We start from the raw sequence: 22,226 nt of genomic DNA, 5'->3' as shown, positions 1-22,226 counted from the left end.
AACACTTATCTCTTGTTTCTTGATGATAGCCATTCTTACAGGTGTAAGGTGATATCTCATCATGGTTTTGATTTGCATTTCCCTGATGATTAGTGATTTTGAACAACTTTTCATGTATGTGGTGGTCATTTGAATGTCTTCTTTGAAAAATGTCTGTTTAGGCCCTTGCCCATTTTTATATCATATTTTTGTTGTTGTTTTTGAGTTGTATGAGTTCTTTATATATTTTAGATATTAACCCCTTATCCAATACAGGGTTTGCAAATTTTTTCTTCATTCTGTCAGTTCCCTTTTCATTTTACTGGTTGTTTCTTTGTTGTGCAGAAGCTTTTAAGTTTGATATTGACCCAATTGTTGATTTTTTTCTTTCTTCTTGTGCTTTTGGTGTCATATCAAAAAAAATCATTGCCAAGACCAACGTCAAGAAGCTTCTTCCCTATATTTTCTTCTAGGAGTTTTATGGTTTCAGGCCTTAAGTTTTAAGTCTTTGATCCATTTTGAGCTAAATTTTGTGAGTATTGTAAAACAGAGGTCCAATTTCTTTTTTCTGCATGGGGTTATCCAGTTTCTCAACACTATTTGTTGAGGAGACTATCTTTCTCCCATTGGGTGTTCCAGGCTCCCATGTCAAATATTAGTTGGCCATATATGCAGGGGCTTGATTCTGGGCTCTCTACTCTATTTTGTTTGTATATGTGTCTATTTTTTGCCGGTACCATACTGTTTTATTTACTATACCTTTATAGTATAGTTTGAAATCAGGGAATGTGATACCTCTGGTTGGTCTTCATTCTCAGGATTGCTTTGGTTTTTCAAGGTCTTTTGTGGTTCCATACAAATTTCAGAATTGTTTGTTCTATTTCTGTGAAAAATGCCATTGGAATTTTGATACAGGTTGCATGACTCTATAGTCAATAGGTTTGGATAGCATAAATATTAGAACAATATTAACTCTTTCAATCCATGAACACAGAAGAACTTCCATATATTTTGCCTTCTCTGATTTCTTTCAGCAAAGTTTTATATCCTATCATATGATCTATCCTGGAAAAGTTCTGGGTGCACTTGAGAAGAATGTGTATTCTGCTGCTGTTGGATGGAATGTTTTATAGATATCTGTTAGGTTCATTTGGTCTAAAGTATAGCTCAAGTATGTCATTTCCTTGTTGATTTTCTGCCTGGATGATCTATCCATTGTTGAAAGTGGGATATTGAACTCCCTAGTAGTGTTGTATTGTTGTCTATTTTTCCCTGCAGATGTTAGTATTTGCTTAATATATTTAGGTGTTCCAATATTGAGTATGTATATGCTTACAATTGTTATATTTTCTTAATGAATTGATTCCTTTATCATTATATAATGAAGTTCCTTGTATTTTGTTGACTTTTTGGCTTAGAGTCTATTTTTTCTGATGTAAATATAGCTACCTCCTGCTTTCTTTTGGTTTCCACTTGCGTAGAGCATCTTTTTCCATCCCTTCACTTTGAGTCTATGTGTGTCCTTACATCTGAAATGGGTCTCCTGTAGGCAGCATATATTTGGGTCTGGTTTTTTAATACATGCAGCCACTCTGTGACTTTTGATCAGTGAATTAAATCCATTTACATTTACAATAATTATTGATATATACAGACTTACTACTGCCATCTTATTAATTGCTTTCTGACTGTTTTGTATTTCCATTATTTCTTTTTCCCTCTGTCTCTGCCTACTTTTTGAACTTTGGTTAATTTCCATGATGGTAAGCTCTGTTTCCCCTTTCTTTGTCTTTTGAGAATCTATGCTAGGTTTTTGCTTTCTTATTACCTTGAGAATTACATAAAATGTCTTATAGATAAAACAGTCCGTTTTAGGTTGAAAGCAACTTATCTTTGAATGCCTATAAAGGCTTCACTCTTTTACTCCTCACTTTTATGTTATTGATGTTACAATTTACCTCTTCTTATGTCATATATTCATTAACAATTTATAGTAGTTATAGTTATTTTTACTATTCTTCTCCTTTAACTTTTATACTATAGTTGTGTGTCTAACACACCATCCTGATGTAGAGTTTACAGTTTTCTAATTCTGTCTGTTTTTCATCTTTATCAGTGTGTTATGTACTTTCATATCTTTTCATGTCCCTTATTAGAGTCTTTTCATTTCATCTTGAAGAACTGCTCTCAGCATTTCTTGCTAGACAGGTCTAGTTGTGGTGAACTCCCTTAGCTTTTGTTTGTCTGGAAAAAGCTTTATTTCTCCTTCATATCTGAAGGATACTTTTGCTGGATAAAGTATTTTCAGCTGGCAATTTTTATCTTTTAACAATTTGAACGTGTCATTCCACTCTCTCCTGGACTGAAGAGTTCCTGCTGAGAAATCTCCTGATAACCTAATGGAGATTCCTTTGTAGGTTACTTTTCTTTTTCCTCTGGCTGCCTTTAAGATTCTTTCTGTGTCATTAATTTTTGACAGTTTCATTATAATGTGTCTTGAAGAAGGTCTTTTTGCATTGAGATAATAGTGTTCTGTTACCTTTGTGGACGTGTATGTCCAAGGTTTGGTTTGGGAAGTTCTCACCTTTATTACTCTAAATAAACTCTTCCTCTGTAAGCCCAATTATTTCAATACTTTCCTTTCTGGTGAAATCTGATAGCTGGTGTAGGCTTATTGACTCTCGTAAAATCTTAGTTCCCTCTCTTCTTTGTATTATTTCATATTCCTATCTTCCGAATTAGTTATTCTTTCTTCGATTTTGTCTGCCCTGCTACAGATGCTCTCTATTGCATTCTTCGTCTCATGCATTGAGTCTTTCAGCTCTAGAACTTCTGTTTGGATTTTTTTTAATAATTTCAGTCTCTTTGGTAAAGAACTCCTCCTGTTCACTAATTTTATTCCTGATTTTAATAAATTGACTTTCTGAATCTTCTTTGTAGTTTATTGAATTCCTTCATCACAGCTTTTCTTTATCAAGAAGATTACAATATTCCATGGCTTTGAGTTCTCTTACTGGAAAATTATCATTTTCTTTTTGTGATGCCACATTTCCTTAATTTTTCATATAGCTTGTAGCTATATGTTTCTGCTTTCACATTCAAAGTAGCAGGTGCCTCCCTAGCTAAGCTTTTATGTCTTATTTGGGTCTTACAATTCACCAGGTTGGCTATTAGAAACTTCTCTTTTGTGTTCAGAAGGTTGTGCTAAAGCTCAAATGTGTGGTTTCTCCCTTGCTCGCTGACTATGGCCTATTTTCTGAGCATGCTCCTTGTCTATCAGAGTTCACTCTGGCAGATACACAAGGGAGCATGCACTAAGAGGCAGCAACAGAGTGCAGGGAAGTGTGAATCTCACACTGGGTGGGTACATTTGGGAACCCTGCAGACACAGTGGCACTCCCAGAAGCATGTGGGTGGACTTTCTGATGAGCACAATCCCTTCAAGGCCATTTGAAATTCTTATCTGCATCTTTCTCAATATCCTCCCTCCCCGCAGTTGCAGAGTTCTCATCTTAGTACTGCAGGTGCTGGTGGAGGGAAATGGGTTTATTCAGCTGTATCCAGCCTAGCTAGGATAACTGTGCTCTTGTTCACTACCCTCCTCTTTGCCTGAGGGAGATGTCACCTCTGCCATATAAATCAGCCCCTTCAACACCTTCTTGGGAGTTGCCACGAAAGTTTCCCTTACTGCCTCTGCTGCAACCAGACTCACATCTGCCGCAATCATACGTTTTCTTTCCCTCTTTTTTTTCTTCCATGATGTGTTGGATTCTCCCTTTGAGAGGGCTGGACTTCTGCAATTTCTCTCTCATGGTTAAATGCCTCTCCAATTCAGCATTCACCTGATTCTTGCCCAAGAACAGCAAGAGGCATACAGGCAATGTGCCTGGCTCTGCTGGTGCTGCAGCCCATATGGAAGTTTGTCTATCTCCTACTACCTACTCTCATGGGTAAGATTCCTCTTGGGTCCCTTGGAGCAAGATCCAAAGTCCGGAAATCCTCACCTAGATGTTCTTGATTGTGTATGGATGTCTATTCATTCATTAAAAAGGGAGATAAGGGGCTGGCCCCGTGGCCGAGTGGTTAAGTTTGCGCGCTCCGCTGCAGGCGGCCCAGTGTTTCGTCGGTTCGAATCCTGGGCGCGGACATGGCACTGCTCGTCAGACCACGCTGAGGCAGCGTCCCACATGCCACAACTAGAGGAACCCACAACGAAGAATACACAACTATGTACCGGGGGGCTTTGGGGAGAAAAAGGAAAAAATAAAATCTTTAAAAAAAAAAAAAAAAAAGGGAGATAAAAAGGAGAAATGTCTTATGCTGTCATGTTGCTGATGTCACCACGAGTGGGAGCATTTTAAGAGTTTGGGCCATGTCTCAATTATCCATGTGTTCCAAGTGACTGACACAAAGTCTATGCCCTAGTAGAAAGCAAAAATGTTTGCTGTATAATAGTGATATTAAAAGAGAATCAATGCAATGAGAAAATTCCATGGGGATAGTAAAACTTTGTGGCCATGCCTTTTCATATTATTTCTAGGGAAAGGCCTTTGTAAATGGACTTGGGGAACAATGGAACCATCACAGAGTTCACCCTCCTCAAATTCTCTGCCAACCCCCACATCCAGGCTCTGCCTTTTGTGTTGTTACTGAATATATACCTCCTAACAATAAATGAGGAATCTTATCATGCTGCTGGTGATAAGTCTGATACTCACCTCCAGTTGTCCATGTACTTCTTCCTCAGTCATCTCTCTTTCCTGGATCTTTGTTTATCTCAGTCATCATGCCCAAGGTGCTAAAGGACCTTCTCTCAGACAACATCCATCTTGATAAGGATCTGCCTGGCACAAGGCTTTTTGTGCTTATCACTGCTTGGACTGAGGACACTCTGCTCTCAGTAATGGCCTATGACTGTTATGTCACCCTCTGCCAATCTCTATGCTCTATGGACAGATGATGAGGAAACAGCTGTGTATGCAGCTTGTGTGGAGGTCATGGGGGTTGGGTTTTTTGAATGCTCTTATCAACATCCTCCTAGCTGCCAAATTGGACTTCTGTGAGAACCATACCATCAGCCACTACAGCTGTGAAGTACCCTCTCTTTTCCCTCTGTTCTGCTCTGATGTCTCTACCAACCTCATAGTCCTGCTCTGCTCCAGTCTGCTGCATGGACTTTGGACCCTCTTCACAATCATCTAGTCCTATGCCCATTTTGTTTCCGCCATCCTGAGCATCAGCTCCACCACAGGCAGAAGCAAGGCCTTTCTCCGCTTACTCCTCCCACATCATTGTAGTGAGCTTTTTATATGGATCTGCCTTTCTTCACTATCTCGTGCCAATCTCAGCATCCACTGGAGTTGATCTTTTCTGTGAAGTATGCTGTGGTTGCTTCCATGCTGAATCTTCTCATCTACAGCCTGAAGAACAAGGAGGTGAAAGTAACTTTAAGAAGAACACTGGGGAATTACTTTCCATGTTATTGGTGGGAAAATAAAGCTAGAAGATAACAAAGAATCATAAAATGTAATACTAGACAGACATTAAGAAAAAATTCCTAGGTCTACACAATATCAAGTGTTGGGAGATAAATTAATAGTGTGTAAGAAATGAATGTAGAGGTATTATACAAGTGTTAGCTGAGTACAAATAGAAAACAATTTTTATATTATATTTATATTATATTAATATTATATTTTAAATAATATTATTTTTTGAGATAAATTGGAAAATAGGAAATAAACATGTTGATTCTCACTACTCCTCAAATATTCACATTGGTCTTATTGTGTGTGTCAACTTAAAAAGCAAATTTGCCTGTTATTTTATCCTTAAAATGAGTTTATTCAGGAATAGCCAAAAGGATTGCAATTCAGAATGTGCATGCTATGGCAAACTATAGGCAAATCCAGAAAACAAAGCAGGGAAGCTGCTTTTATAGAGGAAAATGGAGAGCAAGGATGGGCTGTTGTAAATGAAAGTCCATTGGGATAAAGTAACAGTTCAGGGGCAACAGCTTCTCATTGGCTGAGCTGTGGCACTTCTCATTGGCTAGACTGTTGCCAGGTGGGGAGAGAAATCTTCCTTTAGTCTTAAAGTAGTTTTACTTCCTGTGGAAGATGCAAGCATATGTTTCTTCCTGTTTGTTGAAATTCACGATATATGATAGGGCATGAGTGCTCTGCCTGCAGGCCTTCCCAACTCCAATTTAGCTAAGATTTCTTTTATTAACTTCCACAGGTGAAATATTTGTGTCTTAAATCATTATTTGCAATTGAGTTTAGGAAGTTCAATGGAAACCATAACTTCACTATTAAGTAAAGGTTCTGGACAGTTGGATAAAACTAGTGATAGACTTCAAGTCACATGGGAGGAGTAAAGGGGTTCAATATTTCTGGATATTTTGTGGTAATATGCATTAAGAACTTTCACAAAGCTCATATCCTTTGCCCCAGCATTTACAGGTTCAAAGAATTAAACATATATTGCATCAAATTTTAGCCACAAGATTGTTTATCACATAATTTTTTCATGGTAGCTATGAAAGCTAGAAATGCTTTGTTATATTACAGAATGTGTAATTTGATTAAGGTAAACTCATGCTATTGAATACTGTAATCCATATTTTGAAATCATATTTAGGAAAGTATTTAATGTAAGGAAATTCTACACATTAAAATGCTACATAAAAAAGATTCAAAATTATTCTTGGATTTAATCCACTGTTCATCAAACTTTTGTGTGCACATGAATTATCTGTAGATGTGGATGAATGTAGGTCCAATCAATAAGACTAGCATGGGGCCTAAGAGTTTGTATTTCAAACAAATTTCCAGATGATGCTAATAATACTGGCCCATGACCATACTTTGAGTTGAGGAGCAAGAGAGTAATCAATTTTGAGAGAAAGATAGATAAATAGATGATAGATAGATAGATAGATTGACAGATTATAGATTGATAGACAGAATTAAAAGAAAAATACCTTAATATCAGAGTATTTTTCCCTAACTTGTGGCAAATAAAGAAGACTTTATATTGTCTTAATTACATTTTTACTTAAACTTGTGTTACTTTTGTAACTTTTATTGTCTTATTTTAATAGAAGCTCAATATAGAAACACAGAGAATCCCCCTAAAAAGAATAGATAATGAAACACTATTTAATACTGTGCATCCAGAGATAACTACTATTAATACTTTGCAAATATTCTTTACATGAAAACACACACCAACACCTTGCCCATAAAAATATACAAACATGCATATACATGAATCATCTACAACATTCCTAGATTTTATATATATAAATTTTATAATCAGAGAAATATATGAAAATATTATTTCTTTGCATAGATCTATAGAATGACAATGGTAGACCTGAGCTGTTCAATGTGGTAACCACTAATTACACAAGACTATTTAAATTTAATTTTTCATTAATTAAAATTAAGTAAAACTAAAAATCTAGTTCCTCAGTCTCACTGGGCACACTTCAAGGGCTCCATAACCACATGTAGCTAGTGGCTGCTTTATTGGACTGTGCACATATAGAACTTTTCCATCATCACAGAAACCTGTTGGACCACACTAGACAATTGGACTTGAGTTTTCCAGTCTTCTCGGAATTTTATTTCCTAATAAATATTAAGGATTAACTTTTTTTCCTAAAACTAATTTTACTGATAAATCTTATAGCTCATTTTAATAAATAAATGGAAATTTGTTTTACATCAAGACCACGAAAACTTAAGCAAATGATTCCCCACATGACATCTCCAATCTGTGGGCATTCATACTTTAAGAGAGCCATTGTTTAGACTGAACCTACACAGATGCATCACAAAAAGGGAGTCAACTGGCTTAAAGTGATCGAGTTCATTGATTTTTTTTCTCTTTACCCATTTGATAATCACCTTAGTGAGTCAGCAGCTCACATCCAGGTAAATTCCCATTGCTTCATAAGGACCATTCAAATACTCTTGGCCAAATCTATCTCCAATCAACTCCCTCTAGACTAACAAAGGTTCACGTTTAATGTTTCATAGTCATCACGTCAACCTGGTAGTTCCAAAGGTCAGATTTAAGCAAGCTGCATGAATTTAAACTTGCTGACATTTTTTAGTACGTTTGCTAAAGTTCTTGAGTACAAGATTGACTTCAAATTGTGACTACGGGGAACAGCAGAGTTATTATTCCCCTGAGCTTCTAAACCAGGGACTTAATGCTCAGGCTGTCTAAACACAGCTATTCTGAGGATTCATTAGTCCAGATAATTCTATGAGTGGCTGAGACATGTTATAAACAATCATGTAGAAATCCAAGTGAAGAGCTGCCTGGGTGAAGACATCTGAGATCATTTGAAAGAGGCAACTGTTCTATGCCTATTTCGTATGTTAGTGCAGAATAAAGAAGTAGATTTAATTATCAATTGGATTACATGAATTTAACTATGTTTCAGGATGCAGAAAACTATCTTCTCCAGTTCATTCATCTTCTTAAAAGCTGGATTTAACTCACAGTCCTGCAGGCTTCTTGGCGATCAGATTGTCTTGTTGGACAGAATTTACAGGTAATCAGCATTTGGGTTATGGGAAGGGCTTTGAAGCTGAGATTATGTATGAAGAATTGATAAGTAAGGGCTCAGGAGGCACCCTGGCTGGGAAATTAAGTCTGGGCTAGACCTTGCATTATCAGGTACCAAGCAACTCAGGATTAGCCAAAACCAGGAGTCATGCTGTGGCACCATGATGTGTCCTGGAATTAACCTAAAGGACAGTCTCTAGGCTCTCAGGCTAGAACTAGGAACCATCTGTAACAATGTTTAACTAGACCCCCTGACATTATAAACTAGATATAGAGTCTTAGAAAAAAGTAGAATCTAAGGACAGGAACATAATCCGGGCATGAGAAAGAGATTTGGGATGTGGACATTGAGAAAGTACCTAAGGATCGAAATCAGAGAGGTACATAACTGAGGTATATACAGGACCGAATGTTTTAAGCTGCCTCTCTACACTGGAGAAAGAAATATGAGATCTATTTTTTAGGGGCAGGGGTCAGTAGTAACTGACAATTTTAACTGAAGATAGGGGCCCCATCAAGCACAAGCTGTCACAGGACTGACAGGGTGAGTCCCTGATCTTGTTCTCTAACACTATCCCTGTTCTACCCTGTCTGGGGCAATTGTCCAGAGTGGATTGATCTGGAGAGGGTTTTCTATCCTGGCTGCTCCTTTGAGCACCAGCATGATTTCCATTCACATTCTTTGCTTCCTTCTTTGCCCAGAGTTCTCCACCCAACCAGGATATGCATCCATCCCAGAAAATAACGTAAGGGCAAGCGCCAAAGTTACACCTAGCGTCTCTAATATCTCCCATCTAATTTATGGCTGCTCTTCCTTTCCAGAACAGTGACATGCCCTCCGTTCCTGAGGGAAATTGCCCTCAATGATTGTAAAATGTTTTAACTTTGGAAGGGATCCACTCCAAAGTGATTTCAAAATGCCAATCTTCAGCCCCCTTAGTGATCTCTACGTGATTGTCTGACACTTCCTTTAGAAAACAAGTTTGGTCATTGTCACAGCAAAAACTTTAACTCCTGATTGATAGTGCATTACCCTGAAAGAGGATTTATTTATTATCTGACTTCTGCCCACAATTGTAACCTAAAGGAATAATAGTGATGAAATTAATAATAATAATAATAAGTGAGCCTTTTGTGTAGACATTTTTCTAAATACTTTATATATTTTATCCTTGCAAAAATCTCATGAGAGTGGTGATATTATTACCTTATTTTATAGACAAGAAAACTGAGGTACAGAATAGGTAAGCCACCTTAATAAGGTCTCACAGCTCATTAGTGGTCGAGCTGGGATTTGAACCTAGACTGATGCCTACCTGTGAATGACTACACTACCTGTGAGTGACTACAATGTGCTGCTAATTCACATTGTAGAGTCATGCTAAAAAGAACTATCCCATTTCCTAATTCTTCATCTTTGAGTGCGCTATTCTCTCAAACTACTTGTCTCTCTAGAGAAGCTTACATTTTCTTAAAATCTTTGCTTACGTACCTCAATATTAACTCATTACTGACTCTTCCAAAAATCATCTTTAGAGCTCTCATTTCACCAATCACAATGGTTTCTAGTAGCCTATGTTTATATATGTATCTCATTGAAGTGTGACCTTTAAAATGAGAGAGACCATGTCTTATTTTCCGTTATATTCAAAGTGACTGACATAAAAGTTGGCCTAGTGTAGAAGCTAAAACTCTAATTGCTGATTAATAGTGATAATAAAAGAGAATCAATGCAATGTGAAAACTGATTGGAGAATAGAAGAAATTTCACTGTCGTGACTTTTTTATATAATTTTTAGGGAGTAGCCTTTGTAAATGGCCTTGGGGAACCACAGCACCATCACTCAATTCCTCCTCCTCGGGCTGTCTGCTGACCCCCACATCCAGTCTGTGTTCTTTGTGTTGTTCCTGGATATTTACCTCCTGACCATAATGGGGAACCTGACGATGATGCTGGTGATCAGGGCTGATTCCCACCTCCACACACCCATGTACTTCTTCCTGAGTCACCTCTCTTTCCTGGATCTTTGTTTTTCTTCAGTCACTGTACCCAAGATGCAGAAGGACCTCCTATCTGAGATAAAAACCATCTCAGCAAGGGGCTGCCTGATACAAGGCTTCTTTGTGCTTATCACTGCAGGGACTGAAGTCGGCCTACTCTCAGTGATGGCCTATGACCGTTATGCTGCCATTTGCCACCCTCTGCTCTATGGACAGATGATGAGGAAACAGCTATGTGTACAGCTTGTGTGGGGGTCATGGGGCTTGGGTTTTTTGAATGCTTTTATCAACATCTTCCTAGCTGCCAACCTGGACTTCTGTGAGAACCATACTATCAGCCACTACAGCTGTGAGGTGCCCTCTCTCTTCCCTCTCTCCTGCTCTGATGTCTCCAACAATCTCACAGTCCTGTTGTGCTCCAGCCTGCTGCTTGGGCTTGGGACCTTCCTTCCAATCATCTCTTCCTACGCCTGCATTGTCTCCACCATCCTGAGCATCAGCTCAACCTCAGCTAGAAGCAAGGCCTTCTCCACCTGCTCCTCCCACCTCATTGCAGTGGCTTTCTTCTATGGCTCAGGGTTTGTCCGCTATCTCATGCCGACCTCAGGATCCTCCCTGGAATTGATCTTCTCTGTGCAGTATGGTGTGGTCACTCCCATGCTGAATCCTCTCATCTACAGCCTGAAGAACAAGGAAGTGAAGGCAGCTGTGAGAAGAACACTGGGAAGTGTTTGCCGTTTTCCTAGTGGAAGAATAAAGCTAAAGGATAATGGAGAATCAAGATACTATGATACTAGCTACACATGAGTGAGTTGACCTTATGAAAAACTCCCTGGCTCTACATAACATCACATCTTACAAGATAAATAAGCAGTGCATAAAAAATGGACACAGAGGTATCAGAAAGCTATTAATTTAGTCCAAACAGAGTGAATACAATGGGTTAAACAACTATCTCAATTTAGAAAATGTGGTCATGATAGTGTTAATTCGTTATTCCAAGTACTCCCCAAATAATCACTTGGGTCTTCTTATTAGGTAAAACATTTGTGTCTTCAGTCATTACTAGTAAGTCACTTTAGGAAAAGTCAGTGGAAGCCACAAATTCATACTTAAGTAAAGGTTCTGGAGGCAAATACCCTTTTAGCCACTCTTTCTATTTTCAACTCCACTAGACTCAGAAGAGTTTAAAATTAATGACTATAGGTCATTGCATTGTCCAGACCTCCCAGAGGCCAAACCTAGGAGATCCCTATTGGTCCTTGTAAAATTCAATGTTGAAAACATTGTTTCAAAACTAAACAGTTCTCAAAAACTAAATCTGACTTCAGACTGTGATTACAGAATATAAAATGTGTTGCCTTCACCATGCATTTGTCTGCCAAGGGTAGGAAATCAAACAAACCAACTGCCTAAACACAGCTGCTCTCCAGACTGGTTAAATGCAAACAGTACTACGCATGACTGAGACATGATATTAGAAACGAAGAAAACGAAAGTATTTCAGACCCTTTGAAAACAGGAACTGCCCCAAGGCTATATAAATTTTTTAGTGTAGAATTCAATAAACATTTCATCATCAATAGGATTTCATAAACTCTACCACGATACAAGACTTAGAAGCCACTTCCTCCAGGTCATCTTCCTTATTAGTAGATGAATCTAAATGAAAGTCTTGCAGTCAAACTGGAGAGCAGCTTGCCTTATTGGACAGGATATACAGGTAATATGTGTTTGGGGTGTGGGAAGGATTTTGAGGCTGGGTTTGTGGCTAAGGGGTTAATAAGTAAGGAATCAGAAATACCCCTTATCTGTGCTTTGGACTTAGGAGGAATGTCCAGGACCAGGAAATTGACTGACCCACCAAAATGGGTCCTGGGGGGTAACCCCAGGTCAGACTTTAGGGTATACAGCCAAAACTGAGAGTCATAGGTAAATAGTTAGGGTTCTAGGAAACTGAGCAATTTTCTAATCCAGAACTGAAGATTTATGAAAAACAGAGTTGAGGGACATGAATACAATCTGGTCAAAAAGGATAAATTTGGCATATGAAGACTGAGGACAATGTCTTGGGATGAAAGCCAGAAAGCTAATCTAAAATCTGTATGACAGAGGAATACATATAAAGGATACATAGAATGCTCTATTCCTGTTTGAAACCAGATTCTGAGGATGAGCAGAGAAAAGTTAGTGGGTGGAGCCTTCTTCCTATGGGGCAGGGATTAGTAGAGTGGGCGTTTCTAATAGAAGCTAGGAGCTCTGAGTGAAGTTCTCACTGTTGTACAGGATGGCTTCCCAAACTTGTTTCCTATACTGTCTGGGAGCATGGTACAGAATGTGTAGAACGGGGAAGAGTCTTTTCTTCTGGCCCCTTCTACAGCCAGAATACACAGTTAAGCATTCCCTGACATGAAACTTTTCAAGCATTCCTCTTGGTTACCTTTCTAGAGATTCTGGTCTGTTCTGGAATGCACATCCATCCTAATGACAGCCATCAGGGCAGGCCCAGGGGTCCATACTGTGTCACAATCACTTTCTCTCCCTCTTGTCATTTCTGCGGTCTTGCAGTCATACCTTTTGCAGCAGTTACATGCCCTCCTTTCTGAGTGAAGCTACCCACAGTAATTGCAAAATGGAGACATGCTCCGCTCCAAAATAATTCTAAGCTTCTAATTTTCCTTCCAGCTTGGGTCATGAGCAGGGGAGGGGAGATACTTGTGAGTGGTTTCAATGTGACTTTCTTGCACCTTTCTTGATAAAGGCATATGAAGTAGTAACAGCAACAGGAGCATTAGCAGCAGCAGATTTGGCCTTTGCTGGTGCTTCCCCCATGTGAGAATTTAGGTGAAATTTGAATAGACTTGCAATCTCAAATATAATAATAATAATAATAAATAGTTAGGAGTAGGTACTTTTGAAGAGCTTTATGTATAATTTCATATCTAACTCCAAAAGCCTTCTGTGGTGCTGTTACTAACTGCATTTCATACACAATTATATTGAGGCACAGAGCTTCATGTATCTTGTTCAAGGTCATATAGCTAATTAGGGGTGGATGTGGGATTTGAACGTAGTCTGATGCAGGAGCCCACACATTTATCTCTTGCTCTATGATGGCACTTATTCCCTAGGCATCAACTTCTCAAAGCTACTCATGTTTTACCAAACTTGGCTCAATTTTTTTCAGTCCTGAGCCTTTGAATACATCGTTCATGCAAAATAGATGTCTCTCAGAAAGATGTTTTTCAAGAGCAATCTTATACATTCTTAAAAATTTTGCTCTAGTTTCCTCAATGTAATATCATTACTGATCCTTACTAAATCACAATTTGTGCTCCCATTGCATTAATTATACTGTTTTAGAATTTCTTATCTTCATATCCACATTCTTTAGTAGAGTGGGAACATTTTTTGCAAGTCGAATGTTTATAATACAATTTTGTTGTCTATAATCACTGCACCATGTATTATGTCTCCAGGAGTTATTTATCTACTAGTTGCAAGTATGTACCCTTGAACAATATCTCTCCCATTCCTCTGCCTCCAGACTGTGGTAACCACCATTTTATTTTCTGCTTTTACAATTTCATTTTTTTAAATTCCACATATAAGAGAAATCATATGATATTTGTCTTTCTCTATTTGACTTATCTCATTTAGTATAATGTCCTCAGGGTCTATCCATGTTGTCACAAATGGCAGGATTTCCTTTTTTTCTCATAGCTGAATAGTATTCCATTGTGTATATATATATATATATATATATACCACATTGTTTTTATCCATTCATTCGTTGATGGATACTCAGGTTGTCTCCACATCTTGGCTATTGTGAATAATGTTGCAACAAACGAGAGAGCATATGTCTGTTTGATACTCTGTTTTCGTTTCCTTTGGATACTTACCCAGAAGTGGAATTGTGGATGATATGGTAATTCTACTTTTAATCTTTTGAGGAACCTCCATAATGTTCCTCATAGTGGCTAAACAAGTTTACAGTCTCACAAACAGTACACAAGGGTTCCCTTTCCCCACATCCTCACCAAAACTCAACTCTTGTCTTCTTGATGATAGCTATTCTTACAGGTGTGAGGTGATAGCTCATCCTGGTTTTTTTCTTTTCTGAGAAAGACTCACCTCGAGCTAACATCTGTTGCCAATCTCTCTTTATTTTTTTTCTTTTTGCTTGAGGAAGATTAGCCCTGAGCTAACATCTGTGCCAATCTTCCTCTATTTTGTTGTATGTGGGACATTGCCACAGTATGGATGGTGGGTAGAATAGGTCTGTACCAGGATCTGAATCCATGAACCCAGGCCTCTGAAGCTGGAGCACACAGAACTTTAACCACTCAACCATGGAGCCAGACCATCATCATGGTTTTGATTTGCTTTTCCCTGATGATTAGTGATGTTGAGCATATTTTCATGTACTTATTAGCCATTTGGATGTCTTCTTTGGAAATGTCTATTTAGGTCCTCGCCCACTTTTAAATCAGATTTTTTTTGTTGCTGAGTTGTATGAGTTCTTTATATATTTTGTATATTAACCCTTTATGTGATACACGGTTTGTAAAAATTTTCTCTCGTTCTGTAGGTTGCCTTTTTATTTTGTTAATTGTTTCTTCTGCTGTGTAGAAGCTTTTAAGTATGATGCTGTTCAACCTGTTGATGTTTTCTTTTGTTGTTGTACTATTGGTGTCATATCAAAGAGAAATCGTTGCCAACACCAATGTCAAGAAGCTTCTTCCATACCTTTTCTTCTAGAAGTCTTATGTTTTCAGATCCTATTTTTAAGTCTTTGATCCATTTGAGCTAATTTTTGTAAGTGGGATAAGACAGGGGTCCAATTTCATTTTCCTGCACTTGATTATCCAATTTTCCCAACACTATTTGTTGAAGAGACTATCTTCTCCCCACTGGATGTTCCTGGCTCCCTTATCAAATATTAGTTGACCATATATGCAGCAACTTAATTCTGGGCTCTCTACTGTATTTCATTGGAATATGTGTCTAGTTTTTATGTCAATATCAAACTGTTTTAATTACTATAGATTTGTAGTGTAGTTTGAAATCAGAAGGTGTGATGCCTCCAGTATTGTTCTTCATTCTCTGGATTGAATTGGTTATTCACGGTCTTTTGTGGTTCCATACAAATTTTAGAATTGTTTATTCTGTTTCTGTGAAAACAGCCATTGGAATTTTGATAGGGATTATGTTGAATCCATAGATGGCTTTGGATAGCATAGACATATTAACAATATTAACTCTTTCAATCCATGAACACAGGATGTCATTCCATTTATTTATGTCTTCTTCAATTTCTTTCAGCAAAGTCCTTTGTGCTATCATAGGATCTCTCTTGGAAAAGTTCTGTGTGCACTTGAGAAGAGTGTGAATTTTGTTGCTGTTGGATGGAATGGTCTATAAATGTACGTTAGTTCTATTTGGTCTAATGTATAGATCAAGTACATCATTTCCTTTTGGATTTTCTGTCTGGATGATCTGTCCATTGTTGAAAGTGGGGTATTGAAGTCCCTACTATTATTGTATTGTCTATTTCTCCCTTCATATCTGTTAGTATTTTGCTTGATATATTTAGAAGTTCCAATGTAGGGTGTGTGTATATATTTATAGTTGTTATATTTTCTTGCTAAATTGATCTCTTTATCATTATATAATGACCTTACTTGCGTCTTGCTACGTTTTTTGGCTTAAAGTCTATTTTTTCTAACATAAGTATACCTACCTCCGCTTTCTTTTGATTTGCACTTGCATGGAATATCTTTTTCTATCCCTTCACTTTGAGTCCTTAAATGTGTGTCCTTTATGTGTGTCGTTAAATCTGAAATGGGTCTCCTGTAGGCAGCACGTAGTTGGGTCTGGGTTTTTTAATCCATACAGCCACTCTTTGCTTTTGATTGGTGAATTCAATCCATTTATATTTACAGTACTTATTGATATATAAGGAATTACTAATCCATCTTATTAATTGCTTTCTGACTGTTTCGTATTTCCGTTGTTTCTTCTTCCCTCTGTCTGTGCCTACTTTGTAAATTGGTTAATTTCCATGGTGGTAAGCTCTGTTGCCCCTCTCTTTGTCTTTTGTGAATCTGCTTTAGGTTTTTGCTTTCTTCTTACCTTGAGAATTGCATAAAACATCTTATAGATAAACAATACATTTTAGGCTGATAGCAACTTATATTTGAATGCCTATAAAGACAATGCTTTTACTCCTCTCTTTTATACTATTGATGTTACAAGTTACCTCTTCTTATGTCATATACTCATTAACAATTTGTAGTAGCTATAGTTATTTTTAATATTATTTTCCTTTGAATTTTATACTATAGTTGAGTGGTTAATACACCATCCTAATGTAGAGTTACAGTTTTCTAATTTCTTCCTATTTTTCACCTTTACCAGTGTGTTATGTACTTTCATATATTTTCGTGTCCCTGGTTAGAGTCTTTTCATTTCAGCAAGACGAACTCCTTTCAGCATTTCCTGCAAGACAGGTCTAGTGGTGGTGAAATCCCTCAGTTTTGGTTTGTCTGGAGAAGCCTTTATTTCTCCTTCATATCTGAAGGATAACTTTTCCAGATCAAGAATTCTCGGCTGGCAATTTTTTTTTTAAGATTTTTTATTTTTTTCCTTTTTCTCCCCAAAGCCCCCTGGTACATAGCTGTGTATTCTTTGTTGTGGATCCTTCTAGTTGTGGCATGTGGGACGCTTCCTCAGCATGGTTTTGATGAGCAGTGCCATGTCTGCACCCAGGATTCAAACCAACGAAACACTGGGCTGCCTGCAGCAGAGCGTGTGAACTTAACCACTCGGCCACGGGGCCAGCCCCTTGGCTGGCAATTTTTATCTTTCAGCAATTTGAATATGTCACTCCACTCTCTCCTGGACTGTAGAGTTCCTGCTGAGAAATCCACTGATAACCTAATGGAGATTCCTTTGTAGGTTACTTTCCCTTGATTTCTGGCTGCCTTTAAGATGCATTCTTTGTCATTAATTTTTGACAGTTTCATAATAATGTGTCTTGGAGAAGATCTATTTGCATTGAGTTAATGGGGTGTTCACTTAGCTTTGTAGACTTGTATGTTCAAGTCTTTACTCAGGTTTGGGAAGGTCTCATCTTTTATTGCTTTAAATAAACTCTCTGGCCCCTTCTCCTTCTCTTCTCCTTCTAGAACCCCAATTATTTGGATATTTGCCTTTCTGATGGACTCTGATAGCTCTTGTAGGCTTTCAACACTGTTTTTAAATCTTAGTTCTGTATTTTCTTCTAAGTGTATTATTTCTATATTCCTATCCTTCAAGCCACCTGTTCTTTCTTCTATCTGGTCTGCCCTACTACAGATGCTTTCTATTGCATTCTTGATTTCATTCACTGAGAACTTCAGCTCCAGAATTTCTGTTTGGTTCTTTTTTTTATCATTTCAATCACTTTAGTAAAGAACTCCTTCTGTTCATTAATTTTATTCCTGCTTCCAGTGAATTGTCTTTCTGAGTTTTCTTATAGCTTGTTGAATTTCTTCATAACAGCTATTCTTTACCAGTTAGATTGCAATATTCTACATCTTTGAGTTCAGTTACTGGAGAATTATCATTTTATTTTTGTGATGCCATATTTCCTTAATTTTTCATATTGTTTGTAGCTATGTGCTGCTGCTTTCACATTTGAAGTAGTGGATACCTCCTTAACTAAGTTCATATGTCTTATTTAGTTCTTACAATTCACCAGGTTGGCTATTAGAATCTCTCTTTTGTATTCCAGAAGGTTTGCTATAGCTCAGTGTTTGGTTTCTCCCTTGCCCAGAAACCATGGCCTATTTTCTGAGCATGCTTCTTGTCTACCAGAGTTCACTTTGGCAGACACACTCAGGAGCATACATAAGGAGATGGCAACAGAATTGGGGGAGGTGTAGGTCTAGCACTCAGTACATTTGGGGCTCCCACAGACCCAGGAGGGTAATCCCAAGAGATGGTGTTCCCAGAGGCACGTAGGTGGACTTTATGCTGAGCACAATCCCTTCAAGGCCATTTGAAATTCTTATCTACCTCTTTCTCAATATCCTCCCTCCTGCCAGTTTCAGAGCTCCCACATTAGTACTCCAGGTGCTGGTGATGAGAAATGGATTTATTCAGCTGCATCCAGCCAGCTGGGATAGCTGGGCTCTCTTTCACCACCCTCCTCTTTGCCCAGGGGAGGGATCACCTCTGCCACATAAATCAACCCCTTCAGCACCTTCTGGGGGGTGCCAAAAAAGTTTCTCTTACCCACCTCCACTGCAACCAGACTCACATGCAATGCAAGCAAACTCATACATTTCTTTTTTCTTCTGTTTTTATTCCACTGGTGTGTTGGATTATCCCTTTGGGAGGGCTGGACTTTTGCCAGTTCTCTCTCATGGGTACTTGTCTGCCTAATTCATCACTCGCCTGATTCTTATCCAAGAGCAGTGAGAAGGATATAGGCGGTGTCCCTGGCTCTGCTAGTGCTGCAGCCCATATGGAGGTTTGTTTATCTCCTACCAGCTACACTGGTGAGTAAGATTCATCCTAGGGCCCTTGGAGCAAGATACAAAGTCTGTAAACCCCCACCTAGATGTTCTTGTTTCTGTATGGATGCAAAATTCATTCATTAAAAAGGAAGATAAAAAAGAGAAGCATCTTATGACATCATGCTACTGGTGTCACCATAAGTGGGAGCATTTCAAAAGCCTGGACCATATTTCAATTATCCTTATGTTCCAAGTGACTTAAATGAAGTATATGCATTAGTAGAAAGCAGAATTGTTTGCTGAATAATAGTGATATTAAAGAGAATCAATGCAATGAGAAAATTCCTTAGGGATAGTAGAACTTTGATGCCATGGCTTTTCATATTAGTTCTAGGGAAAGGCCTTTGTAAATGGAATTGGGGAAGCACAGCACCATCAGAGAGTTCACCCTCCTTGGACTCTCTGCTGACCTCCACATCCAGGCTCTGCTCCTTTTGTTGTTCCTGGATATTTTCCTCCTGACAATAATGGGGAATCTGATGATGCTGTTAGTAATCTAAGCTGATTCTCACCTCCTCACACCCATGTACTTCTTCCTGAGTCAACTCTCTTTCCTGGATGTTTGTTTATCTTCACTCATCATGCCTAAGATGCTGAAGGACTTTCTATCTGAGACAAAAGCCATCTCAGTAAGGGGCTGCCTGGCACAAGGCTTCTTTGTGTTCATCACTGCAAGGCCTGAGGTTTTCTGCTCTCAGTATTTAATGGCCTATGACTGTTATGCTTCCATCTGCCTCCCTCCGCTCTATAGACACATGATGAGGAAAAGGCTGTGTGTGCAGCTTGTATAGGGTTCATGGGGCTTGGGGTTTTTTTTAATGTGCTTATCAACATCATCCTAGCTGCCAGCCTGGACTTCTGTGAGAAACATACCATCAACTACTACATCTGTGAGGTGCTCTTTCTCTTTCTTCTGTCCTTATCTGATGTCTCCACCAACCACATAGTCTTGCTCTGCTCCACCCTTCTACATGGGTTTGGGGCCTTCTTCCTAATCATCTCTTCCTATGCCCACATTGTCTCCACCATCCTCAGCATCAACTCTACTTCAGACAGAAGCGCGGCCTTCTCTACTTGCTCCTCCCATATCATTGTGGTGTACTTCTTCTATGGATCTGCTTTTCTACGCTATCTCATGCCTATCTCAGGCTCCCCACTGGAATTGATCTTCTCTGTGCAGTATGGTGTTGTCACTCCCATGCTGAATCTTTTTGTCTACAGCCTGAAGAACAAGGAGATGAAGGCATCTGTGAGAAACACTGAGAAAGCACTTTCCATGTTACTGGTAGAAGATATGATACTAGGCAGACATTATGGGACTTGACATTAGGAAAACGTCCTAGGTCTACATAATGTCAGATGTTGGAACATAAGTTAACAGTCCTTAAGACATGAATGCAGAGGTGTTGTAAAGGTGTCAGCTTAGTACAAATAAAGGGAAAACAATGGGATAAATTACTATCTCAATTTAGAAAATATGGAAATGGAAGTGTTGATTCTCAATACTCCTCAAATATTCACTTTGATCTTCTTATTAAGCAAAATATTTGCAACTTAAATCATTTTTTGTAATTGAGTTTAGGGAATTCCATGAAAGCCATAACTTCAATATTAAATAAAGGTTCTGGACAGTTGAATAAAAACAAAGATAGACTTCAGGTTATGGAAGGAGAATAATGAAATTCTACTGAGTGGCCCTTGGATATAGGCAAAATGAACTGAGATTGCTGAAGAAATTGCTTTTGTATATTTGGGCAGAGAACAAACTCAGATAAACTTTCCAAAAACTCTATTGTTTCTTGCTACAAAACCCTTAAATGTGCACATTCATAGATGTAGAAATTTTTAGATACAGGAGTGAATGAATGTTATCAATAATTTTTTTAAAAACTTTAAAATCAATCTATAGATTAACAAAGAGAGCAAACATTCTAAAATATGGACTTAATTGTTCCAAATATGCTTGAATCATGTTACATTTGTTACTTATTTAATTGACAAGTAAGAGTAACGAAAAAATTATGCCGGGACAGTCTAGTTTGACTAAAACCTATAGCTCATTGTAAATAAATAAAAGAAAATTTTGATTTATGTAATGGTTTATTTATGCTTAAGATTACAATAAACTTTTTAAACAAGTGCTTCACTAAATACTCCCAAATTTGGAGCACTCAAACTCTAATAGAGTTTCATTTAGAAATCTAAATGTATTCATAAAGAAATTGATTTGAATAAATAGGTTAGACAATTAACTGTGCTTGTTAACTTTTTTTATGTCTTCATTTAACCAACAAATCACTTTACACCGCAAATTTAGCTGGATTTGATTTTGCCTGAGAAGTTCCAGAGAGAAGACATATCCCTTAGAGTATAAATTGAAAACTATTCCTTTCCTGCTTGGGGAGGGAGCAAATGCCCTTTTGGCCACTCTCTCTACTTTTAATTCCCACTAGACTCATAAGAGTTTATAATTGATGATTATAGGTCGTCGCATCATTCAGACATTTCAAAGGCCACACCTAAGTGCTTCTTGTTGGTCCTTGTAAAATTCAATATTGAAAACTAAATCCGACTTTAGATTGTGACTATAAAATATAAATGCTATTGACCTCGCTATCCCCTGGGCTGCCAAGGGCCAGATATCAAACCAAACAGCTGCCTAAGCATAGCTGATTTGTGGACTGGTTAAACCCAAACAATAATATGTGTCACTGAGATGCGATAATAGAAACACAAAAAACTAAATTATTTAAGACTCTTCTGAGAAAGAACTGCCCTATGGCTGTATAAATTTTTTAGTGTAGAATTCAGTGAAACATTTCCATCATCAATAGGATTTTATAAACTCTACCATGATACAAGACTCAAGAAGCCACTCTCTCCAGGTCATCTTCCTTCTTCACAGATGAATCTAAATCAAAATCTTACAGTCAAACTGGAGACTGGATTGCCTTATTGGACAGGAGATACAGGTAAAGTGTGTTTGGGGTGTGGGAAGGATTTTGAGGCTAGGTTTGTGGATAAGGGACTAATAAATAAGGAATCAGAACTACTGCTTGACTGGGCTTTAGACTTACTGGGAATGCCCAGAAC

The 22,226-nt window shown here is 38.1% G+C and overlaps 3 pseudogenes; all 3 read left to right on the top strand.

The window, feature by feature from the left end:
* Positions 1-4,535: 4,535 nt before the first annotated feature.
* LOC124227419 (olfactory receptor 8S1-like) lies at positions 4,536-5,489 on the top strand (annotated as a pseudogene).
* A 4,891-nt stretch (positions 5,490-10,380) lies between these two features.
* On the top strand, positions 10,381-11,336 carry LOC124228147 (olfactory receptor 8S1-like; annotated as a pseudogene).
* Positions 11,337-19,483: 8,147 nt separating this feature from the next.
* On the top strand, positions 19,484-20,457 carry LOC124227342 (olfactory receptor 8S1-like; annotated as a pseudogene).
* Positions 20,458-22,226: the final 1,769 nt, after the last annotated feature.

Source organism: Equus quagga, chromosome 1, assembly GCF_021613505.1.
Source record: "Equus quagga isolate Etosha38 chromosome 1, UCLA_HA_Equagga_1.0, whole genome shotgun sequence".
Taxonomy (NCBI): Eukaryota; Metazoa; Chordata; class Mammalia; order Perissodactyla; family Equidae; genus Equus; species Equus quagga.
Note: the sequence above shows the minus strand (reverse complement) of the source record. Positions and strands in the feature narration are given on the sequence as shown.